Source organism: Callorhinchus milii, unplaced genomic scaffold (genome assembly GCF_018977255.1).
Source record: "Callorhinchus milii isolate IMCB2004 unplaced genomic scaffold, IMCB_Cmil_1.0 Scaffold13, whole genome shotgun sequence".
In the NCBI taxonomy this organism is placed as follows: domain Eukaryota; kingdom Metazoa; phylum Chordata; class Chondrichthyes; order Chimaeriformes; family Callorhinchidae; genus Callorhinchus; species Callorhinchus milii.
Genome location: NW_024704754.1, coordinates 10,815,696 through 10,841,386, shown reverse-complemented (window position 1 = coordinate 10,841,386; position 25,691 = coordinate 10,815,696). Strand labels below are relative to the sequence as shown.

At 42.3% G+C, this 25,691-nt stretch overlaps 1 protein-coding gene across 4 annotated transcripts in view; it reads right to left on the bottom strand.

Moving 5' to 3' along the window:
- fam53c (family with sequence similarity 53 member C) overlaps positions 1-19,563 on the bottom strand; it is a 61,058-nt gene extending 41,495 nt beyond the window's left edge. Inside the window, exon 1 of one of the 4 annotated variants that reach the window (XM_007891371.2) lies at positions 19,533-19,563. The gene's annotated coding sequence lies outside the window, so the exon portion shown is untranslated. Of the gene's footprint in view, positions 1-15,884; positions 16,049-19,532 lie in introns of those variants that run through there. The other 3 variants (XM_007891368.2, XM_007891367.2, XM_007891369.2) reach the window with 3 other exon arrangements.
- Between the last annotated feature and the right edge of the window lie 6,128 nt (positions 19,564-25,691).

Here is a 25,691-nt window from a genome sequence, read left to right as displayed (position 1 = left end):
AATGTTAAGAGTGCAGCAAGTACAAATGTTTCATAAAGCTGACCACCTGGTTGTCAGAAACAGAAGGAACTGGAAAAACTACTGGCCCAGCCCGTGGGTCTTATGGGTTAATGCGCACTTCCACAAGTGATGATTAACTCAGAATTAAACTTCTGCATATGAAGGCAGAGTACCACGAATAGGAGAAGCAGCTTGCTCTGCCATCTTGGCTATTCTGTGCGCTTGCTTAAAAAAAGCTGCCATCTTCTCAATCCTAGAATGTAGTGACATTCATACTGGGGTACAGTTTCACAGACACTGAAAGCTCTGTTACTTCATACAAGTGCCAAAACTTATTGCAATGCTGCCTACAAGGAGGAGTAAGTTACAGTCAGATTCTGTTCTCATCAATGTTCACATGTGAGCATTTTGCATTACACAGATTTCTGGCAGATGACTGAGATCAGTAGACCAATGAAATGAAATCTGTCACCTGCTGGTATGGGTACTAAACTAGGCAGTGCCTTCATCCACTACAAAGGAACTCTGAGTGCACAGCTAGGATGTAAATGGATATGTTCCTGGCCTAAACATGGAGATCTGGCTTAGTCTACTATAATAATAATCGTTGCATTTGATATAGCTCTTCATCACATCATTGGGACATCTCAAAGAGCTTCACAGAATATATTGTAATATATTGTAAAGTTTGTATTTTGTGGGCAAAAATGCACAAGCACAAAAATGCACTAGTGAATTATCAGCGTCTGTAAGACTTATAAGAGGGCAGGCTGGACTGAAAATCACTTTTGCAAAACATAAAGTAAATTTATGATCCTTTGGGAGATAATTTTTTTTGTCAGCCTGGTGTCCTAATGCATGTGGAAACCCATCACCATGCTTGAGAGCATCCCAACCAAGTTGAGATTTCCACGCATCCCACCTACACATGGAAATGCCAGAGATAGATTGTTGGAATGGAATGAGCACTGTTCCCTGGAGGGACCATCCTGCTTACCTAATTCTGGACTTGATGCTCTCAGAGTGTGTGTTGGGGTATTGTTGGGAGTCTAACCAGCTAAAATCGAATAATCTGCCATTGATATCGCTGTCTGGCAAGCTTTCCCGCGGCTTGTGCACCTAGGACCACCCTACCCGTTAGGGCTTTGGCTTTTAGGGTTAATGGGAGCTGAGTGGGATGGCTCCCTGCCCCAGTGACTGGTTTTCCCTTCCAGGTCCTGCCAATGAGCCAAGCTGGCTGTGCTGTCTTCAGCAGGGCACTGGAATACTGCAACCCGCCTGGCTCAGGAACCGGACTACCGAGATTGTCAGAGGGCTGGCTCGATTCTGACATTCCATTGACAGGCATGTCACCTTGAAGCCAGTTCAGCTCCAAGCAGACTCCACTTGATACTGTACCGACTTAGTAAATAACCCAATTAAGGATTTTTTTAAAAAAATTCAATACATTTATTGATGTGGACAGCTCATTTGAATAGAAAGTCAAATTCATTTAAGTAAATAGAGAGAGAAAGTTTCCAGACAAATTATTTCCATATTATTTATATCACGATAAGCAATCAAGTTACATTTGCATAAAACAGTTTGGGCAGATGTGTCAGGCAACACTGGCTTTCCAACAATTCGCACTAGCACCCAAAGCTAATCCACCACATGCCTAATCCTGGTAAACCCGTATTATTTAGACTGACATTATTCTCAAGTATCGGTATAGAACTCCGAAGGACAGCCAAGTTCATCAGGTAGAGCAGTCAAATACTGTGACCATAAGCCTTTTATTAATATATGCGTGGGAATGCAGGAAAGATAGGAATACTGAGAATCATACAGTCAAACACCAGGCTGACTCTTCTCTCCTGGTTTGCCTCCACACCGTTTTTATCATTGATGTTACCGCTAATTAGAAGAGAGCAGTTTTTTGACCATAGAAAGAAAACCTTTGTATTTTAATAGCATCTTAACATATTGAAATGTTTCAAAGTGCTTTAGAATAATTACATCAAGTGTAGTGTTTTTATAGGCAAGCGCACAGCAAGATTCTAACTCAGAGAAGAGGTGCGTGCTATCCAATCCGTTCTTGGCCACAAAGCGGGATGAAATTCCATTCTCTTTCCAATGGCTTCAAGGGATCTTTAAACAATCATCTGAACAGGCAGACTGGAACTCAGTTTAACTTCGCACTGGAAGGATGGTGTTTCCACTAATACAGCATTCTTCCTGTCCTGCACTGAGGCGTCAGTCTAAAGCAGTGGTGGCCAATCTGTGGCCCGTAGAGCTGCCACAAAACGGCCCCACTGAACATTCGCACAAGTCTAGGTAAGTCCAAGTTCTCGGTCTGTCCAGCGCCTTGGGATGTCCTCCCCACATGAAAGGCAATTTACAAATGCAATTTTGTTGTTGTTGGAAGTGGTAGTTTATTTTTTTTCTTCATTTATGGCATAAATGGAGTCCTGTAGCTCAGTGGTTAGAGCACTCGCTTTGCAAGTGAGAGACCTGAGTTCAATTCCCAGCAGGGCGAAACCTTGGGCAAGTTTCCTTACTCCACACACCTAATAATAATCCCTCCAAAAAAACAATAATAAATTGGTCATTGCCAATCCATGACTGTTTGTGGGACATTGCTGTGCGTAATTGGCTGCCGCGTTCGCCCACAAATATACAGTCAATTCACTTTACAGTATATTCTGTGAAGCGCTTTGGGACATCCTCCCGACGTGAAAAGCGCTATATCAAATGCAAGGTTTATTATTATTATTATAAATCAAGAAAATTTATTTTGTTGGCTGACCGTAAGAGTTGTCCACCGCTTATTTAGATTGTTGTGCATCTTCAACCTTCTGACCCACAAGCAAGAAGGTTAAGTCAAGCCACTGCTTCAAAAAGTTTTTCAAGGCACGTGATACAACTCCAATACCAGAAGCTGCATTGTTCAGCTCTAGGATTACCACTTATGATTTTATAAGACCTATTTTTGAGAGGTCAAAGGGTCACCAAACTATCCTTCCTGCATATTCTTAAACTTGACCCATTAACCAATATTTTTATGGCACTCTGAAGTCAAGTCCTTCGAGAGATTATAGTGATCTGCACAAGACGTGTTAACATACCCACAAGTTCATTATTTATCAAAGAACTAAATGCTCGACTGCCATAGGCACATTGGACACTGAGCAGTTAGGCTACTTCTCAAGTACTTCACCACAACTTTCCAAAAACTAAAATAAAATCTATGATGAGAGGCTGCGAGTTATATTCTTTATGACAATGAATGTTAAGGGGTAATTTGAATGGAAGCATTTAATATAATGAAAGGAATTGATATGTTAGATAGTGGGCACCTCTTCACTATCAGAATTGAGACCAGGAAGCATATTTTCAGAGGATTGTGAAGATGTGGAAAGCTAATAATTTCTATTTGGCAACTCAGTAAATAATCTACATTTAAAGCACCTTTCACGTCAGGTAGACTTCTCAAAGCGCTCTACAATGCTGCACAGGTACCTGAGGTGGGAGTAGGAGTTAGGGTTAGGGGTGGGGGAAAGAAAGAGAGGGAGGGCAAGGTTTGGGCCCATACTCGTGCCCAAACCCCAAAACAGACCCCTTTCCTCTCCCCACCCAGTCCCATGTCAAGCACAATGATTATAATTACTCAATTAGGAAAGACATCTTAATCTTACTTTTGAGTTCCTGCTGCAGGTCTTTGGGAGAGAAAGGTGAAGAGAGAAAGGAGGAATAAGAGAGCAAGAGGAGGAATGTTTTTGCAAGTGTTCTTCCATACAAGATTTGAAAACGGAAGTAATTAATCTAGTCTACCTAAACTGTGTGCTTTGTGACTCGTCTCCCTCCTGGCTAAACATCTAATAGTTTAGACTGATTTTTTTTGGTCAGCCAGATATCCAGCATGTATGGAAACCCATCACCATGCTTAAGAGTATCCAAACCAGTCAGAGTTCCATGCAAGCCACAACACATGGAAATTCATTGTGTTTGGAATATAATGCACACTTTCTCCCCATGCATCCAGTTTACCTAATTCCAGGGAGTACTAGGGGGTTGGCAAGAGCCAAGGTGTGGGGAGCCCAGAGTGTGCATTGAGGTACTGCTGGAATTTAACCAGCTAAAACCACATGAAAACACTGTCTGACAAGTGTTTACAATTGTATAGTGCCTTTCACGTCAGGATGTCCTCCTGATGTGAAAGGCGCTATACAAATGTAATTTTGTTGTTGTTCCTGCTGCTTGTCCAGCTAAGGCCTTTAGGGCTTTGGCTTGCAGGGTTAACAGGAGCAGAGTATGAAGTGGGAGTAGGAAGAATTCTTCCTCCCCAAGTCCTATAGATGAGCCAGTTTCTCTAAGAAGATTCCAATTAGCTCACCTCCCTACCCAGAAATGTTGCCTTCTGAAAGCCACTAACAATACATTGCCCACCTGGAGATGCTTAAAAGTTCTATGGAAACTTGCTGCACAATGTGGATACTTAGTCATTTCTTCCCCCACCTCCGAACCTTCTTGCTCAGGTCATCCCATACCACATAATTCACATAGTACTAGATGGGCAATTTATACGGGAAAAAGGTAGGTAAATGGGTTGCTCTTTCAAAGGGCCAGGACAGACAAGACGAACGGCAGCTTTTTGTGCAATAAAGTGCTTTGGTTATAACCTTGCCACTGGTTGCCAAGAGGTGCACAGGTGTAGCCCTGGACCAATTATCTTGTTAGAAAGCTGGTAGCTAGTGCTCCCTCCCTTAAAGGCAAAATAATCCTGTTATGCAATAGTCATTCAAAGGTACAGTCTTACAAGGACCACCAGCACAATTTGGGGATTGGGATGTTTCAAAGGGAGATAGATACTTGAGAAGCAAGTGTAAAGGGATGTGGTCAAACCACAGGAAAATTGGATGGCATGAACTAAGATGTCAAAACAGCCTGCTCCTTTTCTTAGCACATCTTTCTTCAATGCAAAGAGGTGTGTTAACTCCTTATGTAAACCAGACAGTCTAACCCCTTTATGTTCATAAGCCTACATTTAACACTGAACTGTGCATTTATTTGTACTGCTCATTTCATTTATGGTTTAATGTCATTTTACATCATGTGCAATGCATGGTTAGAACTAGACACAGAACTGGGAAAGAAAATAATGGAGGCAAGCCAAGCCGACAACCTATCAAAATATTTCAGAGAAATATAAAAGGTACAACGAAGACTATTGCAAATAATAATAATCCTTACATTTGATATAGTGCTTTATCACATGTTTGAGATGTCTCAAAGCGCTTCACAGAATATACGACAAAGTGAATTGACTGTATATTTCGTGGGCGAAAGGCAGCAGCCAATTGCGCACAGCAGCATCCCACAAACAGTTGTGGATTGAGTGACTAATTTTTTTTAAAAAAAGAGATTATTACCCCTGGAAAAGCGATCCGCTAATCGACTAACAACTGGGTTCCTACTTACTGCTAAGTAAACACAGGCGTGTGGAGTAAGGAAACTTGCTTAAGGTTTCGCCCTGCCCGAGAATCAAACCCAGGTCTTCTCGCTAGATCAAATATTGATTGATCTAGTACACACACCGCGAGTGTCTACCCTCATTGGGTTAACACCTTCCTATTTGTAGTACGAGAGTCCAACCAGAATTGAAACACTTAAAGAACAAGTTAAATAGCCCTGCAGTAAACAGGGCCATTCCAGTAAATCTAAATTAGAATGGCTCTGAGAGCTGTAAATGTCGAGCTTGCTGTATGTACATTGACTCCTGACGTGGATACATTGTGCACACAGCAATTTGTTATAAACATATGTCCTCACTTCCTGCAAGAGTAGTTTTACTATGCAACACCTCATAGCATTTTCACTAGATGAGGGGGGAAAAAGGGAGTTTCATATTTAATAATAATCCTTGCATTTGATATAGCGCTTTTCACGTCTTCTCGATGTCCCAAAGTGCTTCACAGAATATACTGTAAAGTGAATTGACTATATTTGTGGGCGAACGCGCAGCCAATTGCGCACAGCAATGTCCCACAAACAGTCATGGATTGAAAATGACCAATTTATTATTGTTTTTGTTTTTTTGGAGGGATTATTATTATTAGGCGTGTGGAGTAAGGAAACTTGCCCAAGGATTCGCCCTGCCTGGAATTGAACTCAGGTCATTCACTTGCAAAGCGAGTGCTCTACAACAACAACAACAACAACAACAAAATTCCATTTATAGAGCGCCTTTCACGCCGGGAGGACGTCCCAAGGCGCTGTACAGTTGGGTCAGGACCCGAGCAGGGAGGAAATGGTCAGGGTGAGGGGAGGGAAGGGAGGGGCGAGGAGGGGTAGAGAGTCGAAAGGGGAGTCGAAGGCACAGTCAAAGAGAAAGGTCTTGAGACCGGCCTTGAAGGAGGAAAGGGAGGAGGCGGCGAAGGCACTGGGGGATGGCGTTCCAGAGCCTCGGGGCTGAGAGCCCGGCCACCGATGGTAGGGCGGTTGGGGCGGGGGATGTGGAGCAGACCAGAGGAACGGAGTGTATGGGCAGGTAGGTAGGGGGAAAGTAGGTCGGAGAGGTAGGAGGGAACGAGGCCGGAATGGCCTTGTAGGTGAGGATGAGGATCTTGAATTCGATCCTCTGGGGGATGGGGAGCCAGTGGAGGCGAGCGAGGGTGGGAGTGATGTGGTCGCGGTATCTGGTGCGGGACAGTACACGAGCTGCAGAGTTCTGAATGACCTGCAGCTTGTGGAGGGAAGTGCCGGGAAGGCCGGCGAGGAGAGAGTTCCCATAGTCTAACCACTGAGCTACACATCTATTTACATAGATGGCCATTTGTAACATGAAGGCAACTAAATTTAAAATCTTTTGGGGGAGTCAAGCCAGCAAAAGCTATTTTGACGTGAATTTTTTAAAAAAAGAATTACTAATATATTTCAGTGTCCAAAAAAAAATTTAGTAAATGGCTTTAATGGATGTGTATAGACACATCCCGAAATTTCCCTCTCTGCATTGGCTCCAGAAATACATGCATGCCGTCAAGCAGATGTTCCAAAATAAACCCATATTCAACAAATTTAGCTGTTTGGGGGGTAAATTGGGCTAAATTAAATTCCCCTACACTGGGAAACACTTCCCCAACACAAAAAAAGGTTATTTTGTAACAAGCAACACAAAATGTGAAAATAAAAAGTTAGCAACAAGTTCCTTAGTAGGTCTATTGAGTCTTCAATGAAATTATACACACTAGGAGTTTGGAGATCTCATTCTCCATCTGTCATTCATCATCTCTCACCCGAGGCCAACGAGACCCTCATCCATGCTTTCATCACCTCCTGGCTTAACTACTCAAACTCCCTGTTTATCAGCCTCCCCAACTCCTCCCTCCATAGGCTGCAGATCATCCAGAACTCTGCAGCCCGTGTTCTCTCCTGCAGCAGGCTCCGCAACCCTTTCACCAGCATCCGCGCCTGGATCCATTGGCTTCCCATCACTCAGAGAATACAGTTCAAGATCCTGGTCCTCACCTTCAAAGCCCTCCACGGCCTCGCTACCTCTGTGACCTCATAACCCCCTACCAAGCTGTCCGTTCCCTCCGCTCAGCGGTCTCCAGCCTGCTTCAAGTCACCCACCTTGCCCACCCAGGTAGGGCAACCTACCTGAAGGCAGGTAGGGCCTTCAGTCTCTCTGCCTCCACCCTCTGCAACTCCACCCTACAGTCCCGCCATCTCACCCCCTCCCTTGCCTCCTTCAAGACTCCTCTTCAATCGTGCCTTCGCTCATCCTACTACCCCTACCCATCCTCTACCCCTACTGATCCCAACCACCAGCTCGGGTGCAGATCCTTGACTGTCCAGCGCCTTTGGACATCCTCCTGACATTAAAGGCGCTATACAAATGTAATTTGTTGTTATGTTAGAAGACAGCTGACATAGCAGTTGTCTAAGCACCCCTAGCTAGCCTTGAGATGAGGTGCCTGGAATGAAATTGGAAAATTTAGTAACAGTGATTTCATTTTCTGACCAGCAATGCAAGTCAATTTAAAAATAAAATCTTGCCATATTTATTATATTATTATATATTTAACAAGTGATAATAAAAAGTAAACAGTGCCAATGGAACAAATTCTACATTTACACCACTTCAATCTTCCCACTCATATTAAACTGCATCCACATTTTCATTATTTGTAATAAGCAGTTTCCTGCCTTTTTCACCCATTAAGTCAATAGTGAAGCAAAGTTCGTAAAAGTAAACCCTGCCTAGTGAACGCTTCATTAAATGGACTGATGCCAAATATGCTCTAAGTAAACTTTCTCATCAGGCTGAGAAACAGAAGGAACTCAAGGCAGAGGTAGCCTTAAAATAAGTGCTACTCATTGTTCAGCCTTGTGTGGTCATTTGGATTTTATACTAAAAATACACAAAATTGGTATACATGTCAGGAGGTATTAGGAATTCTACACATGGAACTAGGGTAATACACGGCTCCAAATATTACACTGCAAGAACAATTAGATCAAACATCAAAGCTTTACATTGGGTAGGTGGGGAGGGCAACAAATAATGGTTTGAACAAAAACATGAAAAGCAAAACTTTGCCCACTGCATCACCTGGCAAAAGTCAGCTGACAAGTGGTTTGATCAAACGTTTCTTTCGAAAAACAAATGCAGCTCAACTGCTAAAGCCATTGGCTAATGTGAAACAAGACCAGTAAAGTCCCACGTAATATTTATATGCTGATCTCAGCTTAGGCATCAAGAAGTGTGGTACAATGGGCTTCTTTGCTTTCCAAAGTACACACACTCTTCAGGAATTCTCATTTTATAAAGGGAGAGTGTCGCGCGTAAATCTGTACATTACAAAGCACCTCTAATTTGGCAACCTCACTCCAAAACCACCAAATGGCTAGTGTGGGAAACTGCTCCAGGCATTCTTCTGTGCCAGGCATTCTTCAATTGGTAGTGGTGTGTGTAGTTTTTGTGTCTCACCGACAACTTAAGATACAATTCAGAGGCCAGTAAGCATAGTTAAAGCGAAGCCATCTTAAAAGGCTAGTTAATATTTTTCCTTCAAGATAGAAATTTCCCACCAGAATCATGAGGGGAGGAAGAAAATACAGCAGAACTCAAAACAAAAAAAATCACGTGCCTGACATCAATCCCTGGCAGCAGACCAAAAGTTCAATCTCATCTTTTAGTACTCTTGTGGTTACCAAGTTGTTGATCAGAATTAATTTCAATCAGAACATTACATTTCCATGAAGTGAAAGTTTTCAATCAAGCATAATGGAACAATTAACCACCAGCAAGCACCTTCGACAAACAATTCAAACACCTACATAAGGAGCTCAATTTATTTGTGCAAGGATATTTGGCACTTTTCATTCACTGAGGACAAGTAATCTTCACCTCATCACAACTCTTCACACGGGGAATTACTGATCTTAAGTAGGCAAATGCAGTAGCTTAGCTGTCCCGCAACATCTTACAAACAGCAAGGTGAACGATCGATTAATCTTTCATGGGTAAATTTGGATGAGGGAGAAACATTAGTCAGGACACCAGGAAACTTCTGCTCTTCTACAAAAAGAAGTGGCATGGAAACTCAACAGCTACCAGTTAAAACATCAAATGAATGTCTCATCTGAACAATGGCACCTCCCAATAACTTAGCAATCCAAATTATCAATATGGAGCTTGAACCTTCAACCGACCTTTAGAGATAATACTATCAACATAACAAAAATAATATTTCCTGTTCTAGAATCCCATGGGGCTTCTCAGTACCTATCTGGAAAGAGATAAGATAATTCTTCCAGGCATCAGTCCCAAGCACTGCAACCCAACTTGGAGACTCACCAGAAGAAAGTACTGTACTGTACCAACAATTGGTATTCTTTCCACATTCCGCACCAAGCACCATCTCATGATGTATAGCAATCGCAGTTTAAAGCTCTTTCGGCACAATTTTCCCAATCTGAAATTTGGGAAAATTGGGTAATTTCTCACATGGGCCATATAAAACGATCAAGCAAAAAAAAAAGCCCCATCAAGTCCACAACTTAAGGGTTGAGTCCGAAACTGCATGAGTGCCTTATCAAATAACCCTATACCCTGCCACACCAAGATTAGCAATGCCTTGGGTGGAATATTTAGGCTCCCTGGCTGTAGCTGCTGATCCTCTTGAACAGGTTAATTGCAAACATTATCACTCAGATGCCCATATGCCCACTGCCTCCTTTGGTGAAGTGCCCCTTCCTGTCCTAATGGAAGGAACTTTTCTTCAGTTTCAAGTTCGTGACCTCTAATTTCATCTTTTAGATTCCTCTCCCCGCCCAGTCAGAGTTTAAGCAGGTTTGCTGGTGATCTGCCTTCACAAATTTTCTTTTCCGTTACTTTTAAAACCCAGAGACCTTATTACTCAGGGAAACATTCAGACCCAGGTTTCAACAATGAAAAAGCCAAGGGGACTTCTCATCAGCAGAGTAGCAGAGATAAGCATAGTGTATCAACAACCAGACCATGTGGAATTTCACTGCAGTAACAGTTGTGCAATTACTATTATATGGTTTAAGGCTCTCTGTGCAATGTCATAAAAAACCCTAAATGATTCTAATATACCTCAAAAGAATAAAAAACTGAACAGATGCATTGAGTCTTGGTAAGTGCCCTCCCACCCAGCAAGACAGCGATTTCACAAATTCAATTACTATGTTCTGATATTACATGGTATAACATCACTCAGCCAATGTTAAAAACAAAGAGTTTAACTTTAGTTAAGTTACATTTAAGCTGTACCTTGGAGCATATGGGGAGAATAAAAAAAGATATCAATAAACTAGCTGTACTTTGTGATAATAATGGTTCCAAAAGCAAATTGGTAGACTTCCCAGCAAGTTTATCTTTCCATAATCCCATTGATTACAACGTGCACTTTAGACCATCATCACATTTGCAGGTACAGTAGAGTATAAAGAGAGCACTATAAAACAAGCAATCAGTATAGTCTCCAACATGCACAGCCTAGCCAAGCAACACAAGGTCCAACAGTAAACAGTATGATAGTAATTACTCCTAATCTAGGAATCTGGCACTTTTAGGGAAAAAAAAGCACATACACATATCTTTCATGCATTCCCTCAGCTTTCTGTTTTCGTTGCCAAGCTGCATTGCCAGAGAGCAAAGGCTATGTGAAAAAGTCCCAACACTTGAGCTATGTACTGTACTCATATGCTGCCTCTCGCACTTAATCGTTAAGAGGCAAAGCTGGAACGACAGAAGTAAAAGATACAATTTCCAGTGAAGTTAAGGGACACATGCTTTGGGAAAAAAAGTGAGAAGCAGAGCTAAGTATAATTAGCACTGGAATATATTAACAGTGAGAGTTCCTGATTGAAGCATATTCTTTCATCCACAAATGCAAGGATTATTATTATATATTATTTACACCCAAAGACAATTAGTTCACAACTGCATTCTGTGTCAGACTTGTCAGTCTCAAAAAATATTTGAAGAATAAAAGTTTACAGTAAATTCCTCAGTTGTAAGGATCCTAACGCTAATGCTGACAATGATTTTAATTCTAACAGTTCCACACAAAGCTCAGTTACAGCACACTATGGGTTACGAGGTTTCTAGTTATAAGCACTTTGATGACAAGCTTATTATAACAAACAGGGTTTATATAACAATGAAAAACAAGGTTCAGTTGTATCTTGGTCAAACAATTAGCTTTTGATTTTCAATACCAAGTTTGAAAAAGGCCTTCTCCTTAATCACAATTCAATATGATCCCCAACTAATAATGATACTTGCCATTGATATAGCATCTTATCACGCCTTCCAGATGTCTCAAAGCGCTTCACAGAATATACTGTAAAGTGAATTGACTGTATACTTTGTGGGCGAAACACAGCAGCCAATTGCGCACAGCGGCGTCCCACAAACAGTCATGGATTGAGTGACCAAATTATTATTATTTATTTTGAAGGAATTATTACCCCCTGCTAGGTAAACAGAGGCATGTGGAGTTAGGAAACTTGCCCAGCATTTCGCTCTGCCAGGAATCAAACCCAGGTCCCTCGCTTGCAAAGTGAGTGCTCTAACTACTAAGGTATAGGACCCCACAAATATATTATACTGCTCAATAATGACCTGCGTTTATATCATGGAAGAAAAGACCACAGTACTCACTCACCTTGAAAGAAATACCTCTGCCATACAAAGTAAAAAGCCTTCACTGTGAATACCTAATGCTCCCTTAATGTTAGTTGGTTTTAAGGACTGTCCACTGCAGTGAATGCTAACCAAGAAAAAGGTCAGATATGATCTCCATTGGACAGCAGTAGGGATGTGACAATTTGTCCACAGCTTCTGAGCTAGCATCAGGAGCTGGATGGATTCCTATTTTATGTGAATGGATTATATGGAGAGATGCTTAAAGAGGACTAGAATAGCACAGGCCAGAAAAAGAAAAATACAATAATGACCCAACAGTGGTGCTGCTCAGTGATAATGAAGCCAACTTGTACTTATAATCGGAAATATCTTTACACATACTCACCATCACTCCAACAAACCTACAAGATGGCTCACTGATATCTCTATACAAATACACTCACTAACTCTTTAAAGCTCTGTCCATTGATGACCGTTCATCATTGCCAGAATATTGGTCCATCACTCACTTGTTACTTCCTAATATTGGTCATTGGGTTCAAGATCGGTGGCTAAAACAGGAGGCTGTCAAACACCATCCATTTACATTTCTTAAAATTGTGACAAGTGCATAGAAAATGCTTTTTGTAAGAACACTTTCAGTCACAATTATCATCCCATTAAGGTCCTTCAGGATAAAGCACCACAACTGCTTATTACTGGGATAACGGCTGTAATATTTTTAAGCTCCAAATATCACGTTGCCACAGAAGTGCCCTTCTCAATCAGAAAGGCCAAGACAAGACACATAAGTGTGTCTCTCCTCATGATCCTAGTAACAGCCCTTCAATTAAAATATCTTCTCTCATTTGGTCAAAACCCTGAAACAACCACTCTCCCTCTGGTGAACCCTATAGTATCATGAAACTGAAGTTCATCCTCCCTGAATCATGTTCATCCTATGTAAGGGACACTGGGAACCAAGTCATAGCAGAAAACAAAGCAGCAGGTTTTAGCACCCAGGATAACCACACATCCAGGAGTAATAATCAGGAAATCAATTAGTACACACAGCTTTCTGAAACTAATCAACCAACACAACAACTTGGGTCCCAGAGTGGACCCAAGTGGTGGAGCACAACTCCGAGCTGGGGGAGGTGAACGTAGGCATGATTGAAGAGGAAGGTCTTCAGGCCCGACCGGACGATGGGGAAGGAGGGGGCAAAGCGTAGGGTTAAAGGAAGAGTGTTCCAGAGGTTCAGGGCTTAGTAGCATTAAAAGGCGGCCACCAATGGAACGGAGGGCATGAGGGACAAGCAAGAGGTCAGAGTCAGTTAAGCAGAGATGGCAGGTAGGGGCGTAAGCGGGCCAGAGAAGTAGGGAGGCATGAAGGGCAATGCAGCTAACAACCACTACTGCAGGCCTCAAGACCAAGCAGTTCCTGGGCTTTTTACTACTGTAGATCAGTACCCAATATTCAGAAAGTTTCAGCAAATGGTCATGGCATTAAGCCAGAAGATCCAAACAAATTTGTCTCCAAAACATCAAAGTACTTCCTCCTCCACATTGTTCTTTAATCTTGCATTTTAATTAAAGTTCAATGGTTGTTACTCTTCTCCCCCACAAACATTAGAGGTTAATCCAAAACATAAACCAGCAGTGCTCAGTCATTTAGCCCATAACCAGGACATGCATCATAGAGATTACAGCAAAGGAAGAAGCCATTAGTCAGTTTACACTGGTGCTGGCTCCAATTTGAGTCAACTTCTATTACCAAATGCCTCCTCTTTTCCCCTTACACTTTGATATATTCTTAAAATATTTTCTCTGTGGACAAGATGAATTGCTTTTCATTCAGTTTTTTGTTTAACCACCCCCATGCAAAGCTCTATCATCCACCATCTTGAAGTTATTCTCCCTCTTTTGTCCCATTCCTAAGAAAAACTCTCCAGAGAACCTAGTCATAGCTACCTCACTGGTACCCACATTCGAGCAAATTAGTCACCATTTCAGGTCATTCTTGAAGATCTTCGTCTTTGACCAGGCCTACGATCACCTTCCCTGTTCCCTCGGCATTGGGCTCCGCCATTGTTAAGTGCTCTGAAGGACGCTATATAAATACAAGTTGCTGTTGTGAGCCTCATTAGAACAATGTGATCATACCTTTCTCCACATTTCAATGTAAATAATCACCTATCAAAAAATGGCAGCTTGTGGACATACAGAGGTTGGGCTGGCTTTATTTGTGCAATATTATTTTTCTACTCACTCATTCTCCTACTATCTTGAAGAAACTTGGAGTGCAATGCCACTGCATTAACACTTTGAAAAAGGAAAAAAATACACAATATCTCACCACCCCCTCGACACTTTTCCATCAGTTTCAGTCATTGCTATGCCAAGGGGATTGGCAAGCAAGCTGCTCCTCAGCTGAAGCCCAGAAATAATAGCCTAGTGAGACTCTCCCTCAGAATCTTCCTCCTCAGCCCCGAGTATTGGCTTGTGAACCTCAGCACTATCCCACGCGAGACAGGGAAACTCAGGACACAAAGAATGAGGAAAGCAGAGCCACAGCTCCAGTGCACTGCTCCATTTTATTAGTACTGGCTGCTTATTTCACAGACTACACAGATTAGTCTCATGTAATGAATCTCTTTAGAAACCATGGTGCAAGATACACTTCAGTGTCTGCATACTTGTCAGCAGTACAGTGTAGAAAAATAGCTCTTTAAATAGCATATTCAGTCATATAGTGTATTTTGTCTCCATACATAAACAACATGAAAAGAAAAACGTTAAACATTCAAGCATGCAGTAAACAAAAGGACAACTTGTTTGTAATCAGATTACATTTGAACAAGTTCCTCATAAAGTGTCACTACACTTTACAGTATGTTCTGTGAGGCACTTTGTAACATCTCAAAGACATGATAAGGCGCGATACCAAATGCAAGGATTATTATTATTATAATAAAGTGGGATGCACTCCAACAGCCCAACACATTGCCAATACAAAGGCTCTGCCTACCACATGGCACACAATCATCTCTGTAATTCTAGTGAGCTGCCGGTCTCAGATGGGCAATGAGAGGAGATGGTAGTACTTGGAAATGGGGGGGGGGGGAGCGAAGTAAAGTTAACAAAGGGTTGAAGAGAAAAATGTCAACACCAGTGCACCTCCTGGTGGAGAGTGACAGCTCCACCCGAGCATTGTAGAGGAATAGCAGATGAATTGGGGGGGGGGGGGGGGGGGGGGTGAGTCAATAATGCCTTCCAGTAACCCCAATATTTAATTTTAAACTACGGAAAGGGAAAAGCAGTCACATCAATATGCATTGAAATTTATTTAATGCGATCTCTTGTTTATTTTTAAAAAAGTGATCCATATCATCAGGTTTCTTTAATCGGGAAAGCACTTAGAAGTGTTCTGAAAGAGACAAATCATTTGAGAAGAGAAGAAAAAAAGTTTTGAGGCTTCCACGTGAGCTGTGGAAAGAAAAGGGGGGGTGTGGGGGTGTGGGGGGGAGAAAGCACAGGAGCTTCCAACAAGTGGCTCTGAAATGTCCCTTCACTGCAGCCTCTCCCGGATCTCAGTAACAGCACTGTGGCGGTCCCCAACATTGCCACAGAGACTGAGGCACTCGGGGCCAAAGGGGCTCTGCAACAATGGCACTTACCTGCTCCCCTAACCACACTGAGATATATATATATATTTAAAAAATAGAAAATAAACTCTTAAAGTTACCCAACAAACCGAATGCTGTTGTATTAAGTGTGTCGGGGCTGCAGCGGGGCCGCTCCTCACCGGGGTTACTGAGGAGCTGAGCAGTGCAGCGGTTGCTAAGGGGCTGACAAGCGCCCGCCGCCAGCATCAATATCCTACGCTGTCTCCCTAGTAACGCGCTCCAGGCACTGAGCAACGGGGACCACTTGCCGCACTTATATACCAGCTCGCCTCAACCAACTGCCACACAGTCTGGGGGGGGACAGCCAACGCAACACCCTCACACACCTACCCTACAGCACTACTACTTGGCCTTGACCGTTATAGAATAAAATTAATCTGCGCAACTCAGTATGCAATTCAAATACTTTAATTTTTCTCGCGACTCTGAATTTCAGGTTCTCTGATTGCACCCCTTACCTACCTCTCTCCCCAAGTCAAAGTAGACCCGACCCTCCCGGTGAGCGGCTCAGCGGGGAATGGAAAGGACTACGAGAACGAGGAAAAAAGGGGGTTTAAACTTTACCAATAAGCATTGTCTTTATTAAGGACCGCTCTGTTCTATTTTAAGTGGAAAGTAAAAAGGTTGATATTTGTGTCTCAACACAGTTCCCTTTCGATTTTTAGATGCGCCTTTGGCTTTGAGAAAGCAGATAACACCGTGGAGTGAGAATTCCCCTGCAAGGTAGAGGTGGTTCGGTCCAATATATGGCGTTAAAAAATAACCAACAAATCCAAGCAGAGGGGAGTGACTGCCTTTAAATATAGACTTCTAACCCTAATAAAATACTCCTTGGACACCTAAAATATAGCAACAGTGTTATTATCTTAGAATTATAGATTAAGTATCGTTATGTTCCTTTAAATCTTGTTTCTACCCCGCATTAGGAAAATGATTTATCCACGTCACCCCTCCTGCAGAGTGAGGCAGTCCAGTGGCGCGCGGTGTGTGCTGGTAGCTGTAGTCTCTCTCGGGCTCCATGCTGCTCCCATAGGCTGATTGATGTTAAATGTAACTTTTATTTCTTAAGTTGATTTTAGTTTATTTTCCTTTCCATTTCTCGAGATCTTTTTTGTTCCCTTTTTGAGCTGAGTCTTTTGTCTGTTATTTTTATTGGCACGAATTCGAACAAATAAAAATGATACATATGTATATATGCTCTGTATATTTAAAAAGGGCAAACTTCCATTTGCAGGATGTCAGAAGCTTTATTTTGACTCAGTTTTAATTATTAAGAATATTGTTTTGTGTAAATCTAGGAAGTGCGAATGCAACAAATTAGGGAAATGCTGGGAAGTGCTGTGCAGGAATTTTTTTTTACTTTCTGTCTTTTATTTAATTTTCCACTGGATCCTAAAGTTAGTCTCTGATGTGTTCTCTAACCCAGAAAGAATGTACTTCATTTCGCTGGATTTGGAGGAGCTATACATTTTGGAATCATATAGCACATGTGATTCTTTTCCTACGCAGGAATTTAAAATAAATATTTTTCAAAAGTTTTTTAAAAATATAAAAATAAACCGTGTTACAGCAAATGTGTCATTATTACCACAAAAAAGAAACTTAACCCCAGAGCACAGCAGCTGATCACAATGTACTGGATCACTACTGACATCAGTATTTTTCATTGTCTTTGTGAAATCTGTCAAAATTTAGTACCAATCTACAATTTCAGGTAACAGTTTGGCAAAAAGAATAATTTTGAAAGAATGCTTAAAATGGAGATGGCTTTGTGAAGTAAAAATATTAAGGTACAGTATTTCAAGAAGACAAGAAATTAGCTTAAAAGGTTTATTGTAATGTGATAAATAGCTGAACATGATTTTAACAGCTGAATGGCCTCCACTTGCTCCCATCCTTTTATTTCTACAAATGAAGAAACAATAATTAAACAATCACATTTTCAGGTCTTAAAATCCTTCTGCAGAAATGAGGAAAAATTGGGGCAGGTAAGGATTTCCTGTCTTAAAGTCTTAGGGGAAAATGACAGAGCAGTGTTGGCAACGATTAAGTAAAGTAATAACCCGCAGAAAATTCCCAATTGTCATTTGAGTCAAATCATTTTCATTGTGTTCCCCTTCATATTATCTTTCCTGAAACATGGGGTCTACAGACACAGACCAGCCTACTATATGTCCCTCAAGTGACCATTCTTCAAATGTGAGCAGAGACAGTGAGGGTCAGCATGATGTTTGACTGCAGGTTGGGACATTAATAATTCTTGCATTTGATAAAGCTTGTCACATCTGTCAAATTAATTAACTGTATTTTGTGGGCAAAACATGTAAATCAATTGCACACAGCAGTATCCCACAAATAGTCATGGATTGAGTGGTCATTTTTTTAAAAAAATGGGATTGTTACCCCCAGAAAAGCTGTTCATATCCTTCCCAAAGTGTGGTGCCCAGAATTGTACACAATACTCCAGCAGAGGCCTAACCAGTGACTTATAAAGATTTAGCAGAAATTCCTTGCTTTTGTACTTTATGCCTCTATAATAATAATCCTTGCATTCGATATAGGGCCTTATCACATCTTCGAGACATCTAAAAGCACTTCACAGAATATACTGTAAAGTGAATTGACTGTATATTTTGTGGGTGAAATACAGTAGTTAATTGTGCAAAGCAGTATCCCACAAGTAGTCATGGATTGAGTGACCACATTATCATTACTACAAGATTCCCAGGAATGGGAATCCAGTCAGTCACCTATAAAGCCAGGGATCCCATATGCTTTTTTAACAGCCTCTATCAACTTGTCCTGTCACCTTCAAAGACCTGTGTATGTGAACCCACAGGTCTCTCTGCTCCTGAACCCCCTTTAAAACGGTACCATTTAGTGTATATTGCCTCTCACTCATCCACCCAAAATACATCACCTCAAAATTCTCTGCGTTAAACTTCATCTGCCATGTGTCTGCCCATTTCACCAGTCTGTCTATGTCCTCCTGCAGTCTGTTGCCATCCTCCTCACTGTTTACTACATTCCCATAGTATGAGCTACATATATATTATATATGTGTGTATATATATATATACATGGATGATCTGCAGCGTGTGGAGGGAAGAGTTGGGAAGGTCGACAAGCAGGGAGTTAGCGAAGCCGAGCCTAGATGTGATAAATGCGTGGATGAGAGTTTCGGGGGCCTGAGGGGAGATGCAGTGGTGGAACCAGGTGATGTTGCGTAAGTGAGGGAAGGTAGAGAGGGTCATGGCACAAACTTCTGATGCAGAGGTGAGAGTGCTACCAAATGAGTCTGGGTGACACTAGAGAAACTGGTTTGGGTTTACAGTACTTTCACGTCTATTATATATATATAATAAATGTGAAAGTACTGTAATGTTATATTATATATAACATTACAGTATATAACATCTGTGCCATGACCCGGTCTGCCTTCCCCCACCTCTGCAACATTGCCCGGCTCCGCCACTGTCTCACACCACAGGCCACCAAAACCCTTATACTTTCATTACATTCGAGACTTGGCTATGCAAACTCACTGCTTGTCGGCCTCTCCAACTCCTCCATCCATAAGCTGCAGATCATCCAGAACCCCGCGTCCTCTCCTGCACCAGGCTTCGTGACCCTATCACTACCACCCTCGCCTGACTCCACTGGCTTTCCATCACACAGAAGATACAGTTCAAGATCCTGATCCCCACCTTCAAAGCCCACCACGGTATTGCTCCCCACTACCTCTGCAACATCCTAACCCCTACCATCCTGCTCGCTCCCTCCAATCAGTCGGCTCCAGGCTGCTTCACATCCCCCGCCTCACTCGTCCCACTATTAGCGGGCGGGCCTTCTGCAACTCCGCCCCCACCCTCTGGAAATCCATTCCACAGTCTCTCCACCTTGCCCCCTCCCTTGCCTCCTTCAAGACCCATCTCAAGACCCTCCTTTTCGACCATGCTTTCGATCTCCCTGCTTCCACCCTGCCCTCTACACTCCCCGATCCCGAACTTGGGTCCGAAACTGACTGTCCAGCGCCTTGGGACATCCTACCGACGTGAAAGGTGCTCTACAAATGTAATTTTGTTGTTGTTTCAAATCATAAACACTTACCAATAGTCACTGAACAGAAATCAGAATCACCCTCTGATGGGGGAAGGTGCGCAACACAGGAAGACACAATAAGGTTAGGAGGAATAATGAAATCTTACCCTCGTCTGTAAATTTATCTTTAAATTAGAAAGGAATTGAAACATTTTAAATTAATTTATTTTTAAATTTGTTGGATTTTATTCAGGAATGCCAAACCCATCTTGATCATAAGTACAGAACATAATAGTGTATTCCTTGTATTGTTAGGTTTCTTTTATTCCTGTTAAGCCTGAGAGCTCATTTACAATAGCTTCCTGCCCAGGGCACTTCTAAATCTCCCCAGGTACACAAAGGCAGAACAATACCCGTAATCATACCGATCATTGGAATTAAATCAGGAATGCTGGATTTTATAACATTCAGTTCTTTTAAAAATAGCTAATGTTTCAGTCATGTTATACAATAAGAACAGGACTGAGCTCCCACTGAGAGTGGGTACCTTGTATTGTGACCATTCTTACCACACGCCTTTATCTACCTTGCAGTCAGTAGGAATCTGGTTTTTAGTCCATTGGTGGATTGCGTTCTGGGAGTAATAATCTCTCCACAACTATTTGTGGGATACTGCTGTGCACAATTGGCTGCCGGGTTTCATCCACAAAATACACAGCCAATTCACTTAACAGTATATTCTGTCAAGTAATTTGAGATGTCTCAATGATGTAATAAGGCTCTAAATCAAATGTAAGGTTATTATTATTAACACATGCCTTTGTGCTAGTTCCCTCATATCACTTCACACTTGACAGTTCCCCATTTCACAAAATGCAGCTTTCTCATGCCAGAGTGCATCAGGCCTGGAATGGGACAGAGCAGCCATCTCCGGCCCAGGGCGGCCAGAGCTCTGAATCAGCCGAAGCTTATGGAGGGTCCAGCTCGGGCAGAGGCGGCATCGGATAAATTAAGTTTAGAGGTGACCAAGATGTGAACAAGGGTTTGGGCTGTGTTGGGAATGGGGTACGGGCAGTGAAGGGAAAAATTACAGAAGTAGAGGAAAGCAGCCTTGGCCAAGGACCGGATGAAAAGTTTAAAAAAGTAGTTGGAGGAGACATAAGATAAGACATTTTGACAAGAAAGAGTGGAAATAATAAATTGCCATGATATGGAGGACTAGGATCTGTCGAAATCTGCAAAGAGGTCAAGGAAGCTTAAGGAGCCCTGGTGGCAGAATGAGATTAAATGTAAAAAATGTGAATTAAAAATGTAAAGATGTCTATCTCTTGCCTATTATATTTTCCCCTTATTACATTATTTCTTAACGATTGTGCATTTTACTTTCTCAATTTTCTTGTCTCTCCTATGGTTGGCAGATGGAGTATGACCTGATCACAGCATCAGAACAAGATGAAGGTAACCATGTTGATTCCATTGACTCCAAGAGACTCAACACACTCAACAAGAACACTCACTTAAAGACCTGGGGATGTGCATGCAGCAAATCAATTTGCAGGCATTTGGTTATGATCTCAGGCAAACATAGATTCCCAGGCCTGCTCTTGCTCCACTCACAGTTGCTGTCTCAAGGGTGAGATTGGCAAATGTTTGAGTCAGTGCAGTTTTAGCCAGATAGTGGCAAAACAGCATTTTTACTTGTTTGTTCAGCTGCATAATGGTATGTATTCTCCACCATAGATCTGCCATCTCACCCACCATGCTCCCACTTGAGTAACTGACCATGTGTCTGCCCCCTCTCCTCCTGCTGGATAGTGGTGTGGATGCTCAAACTGTATTTCTCCCTCCAGGTGATTTGTGGTGGGAATCATCCTACTCAGCTCCTGTTAACCCAGCAAGCCAAAGCCCTAATGGGTAACGTGGACAAGCAACAGGACAGCTAGCCAGACAGTGATATCAATGGCAAGCTATGCAGGTTTAGCTAGTCAGACTCCAGCAGACTCCCAAGGCACACTCTGGGGTCCCCAAGCCTTGGCTCTTGCCAACCTGCACCTAATACTTTCCGGAATTAGGTAAGCAGGATGCGCCCCTCCAGGGAGGGAGTGCACATTTCATTCCAAAAATCTATTTAGAATTTTCTTGTGTAGGTGGGATACTCTTAAAACGTGGTGATGGATTTCCGCATGCATCAGACACCCGACTGACAAAACAAAAACTAATTGTCCGCCCTTTTGGTTGGTGTGTGGAGCTGGGCTACACTCTCAGCTAAGCAAGAACTGAGAGAAACAAACCAATAATGCTGTCTCACTCCCAGTTAATGTGATGAGGATTCCTAATGTGGTTGCCTTTTGAACACTGAAGAGATAAGGCAACAGAAGGCAAAGGGAAGCTGGCATCTCACGTTGGGAAAATTGAATCCTGCAGGATATCTGCCCCAGTGACCAAGGATTATATTTTTATTAATTTTCAAAAATTCATCTCCATTGGTGGCATTTTGAAACCTAGTGCATTCTACCCGCCAGCCAATGTCCACAGCTGCCCCTGTGACACTGCACAAGGAGTCATCTGTGCAGCTTAATTAAAGCAGCAGGGATCAGAGGGACGTGTGGAATGTGGCCTCGTGGCCATGTCCTAGTGAAGAGCCCCAGATGTCTCCCCCATAAGGAAAGAGAGAATAAGTCAGTTACACTAGGCCACATTGGCATATCTTAACAACAATGATATAATAATCTATTTGATTTAGCGCCTTATCACGTCATTGTCATCTCAAAGCGCTTCACAGAATATATTGTAAAGTGAATTGACTGTATATTTTGTGGGGCAAAATGCAGGAGTCAATTGCGCACAGCAGTGTCCCACAAACAGTAGTGGATTGAATGACCAAATCATTATTTTTTTTTGAAGGGCTTATTACTCCCAGAAATCGATCCACCAATTGAGCAAGAACCGGATTGCTGCTGACTACTAGATAAGCAGAAGTATCCTGTAAATAGCTTCCGCTAACAGGTAGGGAATGGTTCATTTTAGCCATCATTCAATCAGTGAAGTTGTGACGGACAGTTCACCAATTCCTTTGTTTCCAATGCTGTAACGTTTAATTCCAGTCATCGTCTAGAGAAAAGGAAGTCTGAGTGTGGACCGCTTGGCCCAGTTCCTCTTTCGTAGTCAAACCTTAAAACTGCAACTTTAGGGTGAGGTTCACTACACTGCAGAGCACATTGTTTGAAGGCATTTCTAACAGGTTGTGAGCAATCCTCTGTCTCAGAGACAGCCTTCCCCTTTGAACTCTGGTGCTTCAGCTTATACAAGCATTCCCTGGATTTTCACAACAGGCGCGCACTGCATTGAACAATAGAAGACTAAGAGCCAGGTTTACACAAGAGTTCCTTGCAATTGTCCATCATGTGGAAGAATAGACATATTAGTTTCATAGCTCAATTCCATAATTATAACTTCCTCTCCCAACTACGGAGTTGAATAACATGGCTAATAAGAAATTAAGCCATTTCTTGTACATAAAGCCATTGACTATCCTCCTCCATGGATACCAAGATACCCTCTTGTCCAACAAGCTATCCAGTATGCAAACCAAGTTGAGAATTTCATTCATCCCATCTCCACATGGAAATTCCTGAGATAGATTATTCAGGAATTTCCATGTGGAGGTGTGACATGTTGTTGTTGGAGGAATGGAATGCCCACTCTCTCCCTGGAAGGATACATTCTAGTAAATATCAGGTACAGGTTGGCAGGACCCAGGCTTGGGGTCCCCAGAGTGGAATGATTCTGCCCTTTCGTCCAGTCTGTGAGCCATGTTGGGTGTGCTGTCATCATCAGTGTCATGGAGTACTCTGTGAAGCTCTGGGTCAGTGCAGCACTCAGCTGTGCAGACCATAAGTCACAGGTTCCATTCCTGATCTGTCCAGTTACTGATCTTAGCCCAGCAGTTGGAGAAAAATAAGATTTTAAAAAAGGAGGAAAAAAAGTTATGGTATTTGCAATTTGTTCAAGCTTCATTTTTTATGCTTCAGTACATCTTCTGAATAAGGGGAAATATCAAAGGAAACAAAATCACTTTCCACAGGTATGACACCAAAGGGACAGTTATTTCTGTGGGTTATTAAAATATTCATTAAAAATATTTTGCTTTGGTTGAAGGCCAACAAAGGTCAAGTTATGAGTCATAGCTGTTAACAGGATATGAAAACTATCTTCCACTCTTGAATCAAACAATCAGTCTTACTGAGAATCAGAGCATTTGCATTCTGTGGGAAGCCCTGACCTACTATCCCAACATTGGCATAAACAAGCTATTCTACCCATTGCCTTGAATCAAAGTATTTGGTGGTCAGGTATGGAGATCAGGGCTGATCCTTGATGCTGAATTTGTTGATTTTGGCCACATCAGCAGCAGGTCACTTCCAGTTCTTTAGGATTAAAAACATAGGCCCAAGAAAAGGCCACCAGCCCCTCAAGACCGTTCTGCTATTCTATTAGATCATGGCTGATCTGTACCTAAACTTCAAATACCCATCTTTGCTTCATATCCCTTGATACCCATACCTAACAAAAATCTATCCACCTCAGTCTTGAAAATTTGATTGGATCCAGACTTTTGGTGTGGAGAGTTCCAGATTTCCACTACCACTACCCTTTGCGTGAAAAAGGGATTTGGAGTAGAAATGATAAATATACAGGATTCCCATTCCTGATGGCTGGCCAGTGGCCCAATCATGGAAATATTAATGTGCATAGACAGACTCAGTCTCTTTGCACAGACAAGCAACCAGCTACAGGGGGTTCATACAAGTGAGGTTCTGTTATTGCTTGAAGAACTGTACCCCAGCCCTATTTGTTACCATTATTAGAGCATAATAACATTGGAAACTCTAGCTCTGTTAGGGGTTTACACAGGTGTGCTATTTGCTCTAGATTTAAGACAGTCAAGCTTTCTGTGGAGCCTTTGGTCCATGCTGCTTTATAAAATTAGCACCGCTCTGTGTGTTCAATTAGCCTTTGTTCACCACAGCTGCTGGGGGTGTGGGGGAAATGCCATTTAATAATGTTTGGTTGAAAACCAGGGAACATTTAGCCACATGAAGCTCTGCATCGTGTGTCTGATGTTCCACTGTGCACTGAGGCATCAGCTCACTCACAATGTTTCACCCCCCAAGCTCCAGGGTCACTTCCCATGTGTCTGGCAGCATGCCCAGGGCTGCCGATTAGCAGCCGTTTCACAAAGCAGCACTGACATCATCCAGTTGTTGTATCCAACATGAGCAACACCCTGCAACACTACAAGGGAGTCCGTTTTAGGACTTTGCAAAACAAAAAGTTTGCCAGCTGAGGGCATTCGTTCCATAAATCTCTAATGGGACATGAGCACAATCCTGCTCTGTCTTCTGAAGCTACAGCTGTCAGGAGCCAGTTCAGGTTTCGAATGACCCATTCTGACAAGACAAAGTACAATTTAACTCACTTTGCTTCACCCTCATTTTATTTGGCCAGTTTTCTTTCTTTTCCACTTTATCAAATGTGCAGAATCTTGCTGGGGGCATAAATCAGTCACTTTACATTGCCCATTTGGTCATCATTCATGGGAGTAGTGCTGGCTGGCTATTTTCTTCATGGGCAGGGGGATGGAAAATCACAGTCCTCCTGACATCCATACAAGTACATTCCAGTGGGGATCATTGATTAGCAATCAGGAAGATGAAGTCCCTCTCATTTTGCAGGCCAATTGCCTCCTGGTTAAGATCAGGTAACTCAGCACAGATTAGATAATCAAACCTGCAACATCATTTGACAACAGGTATCATCTTTAC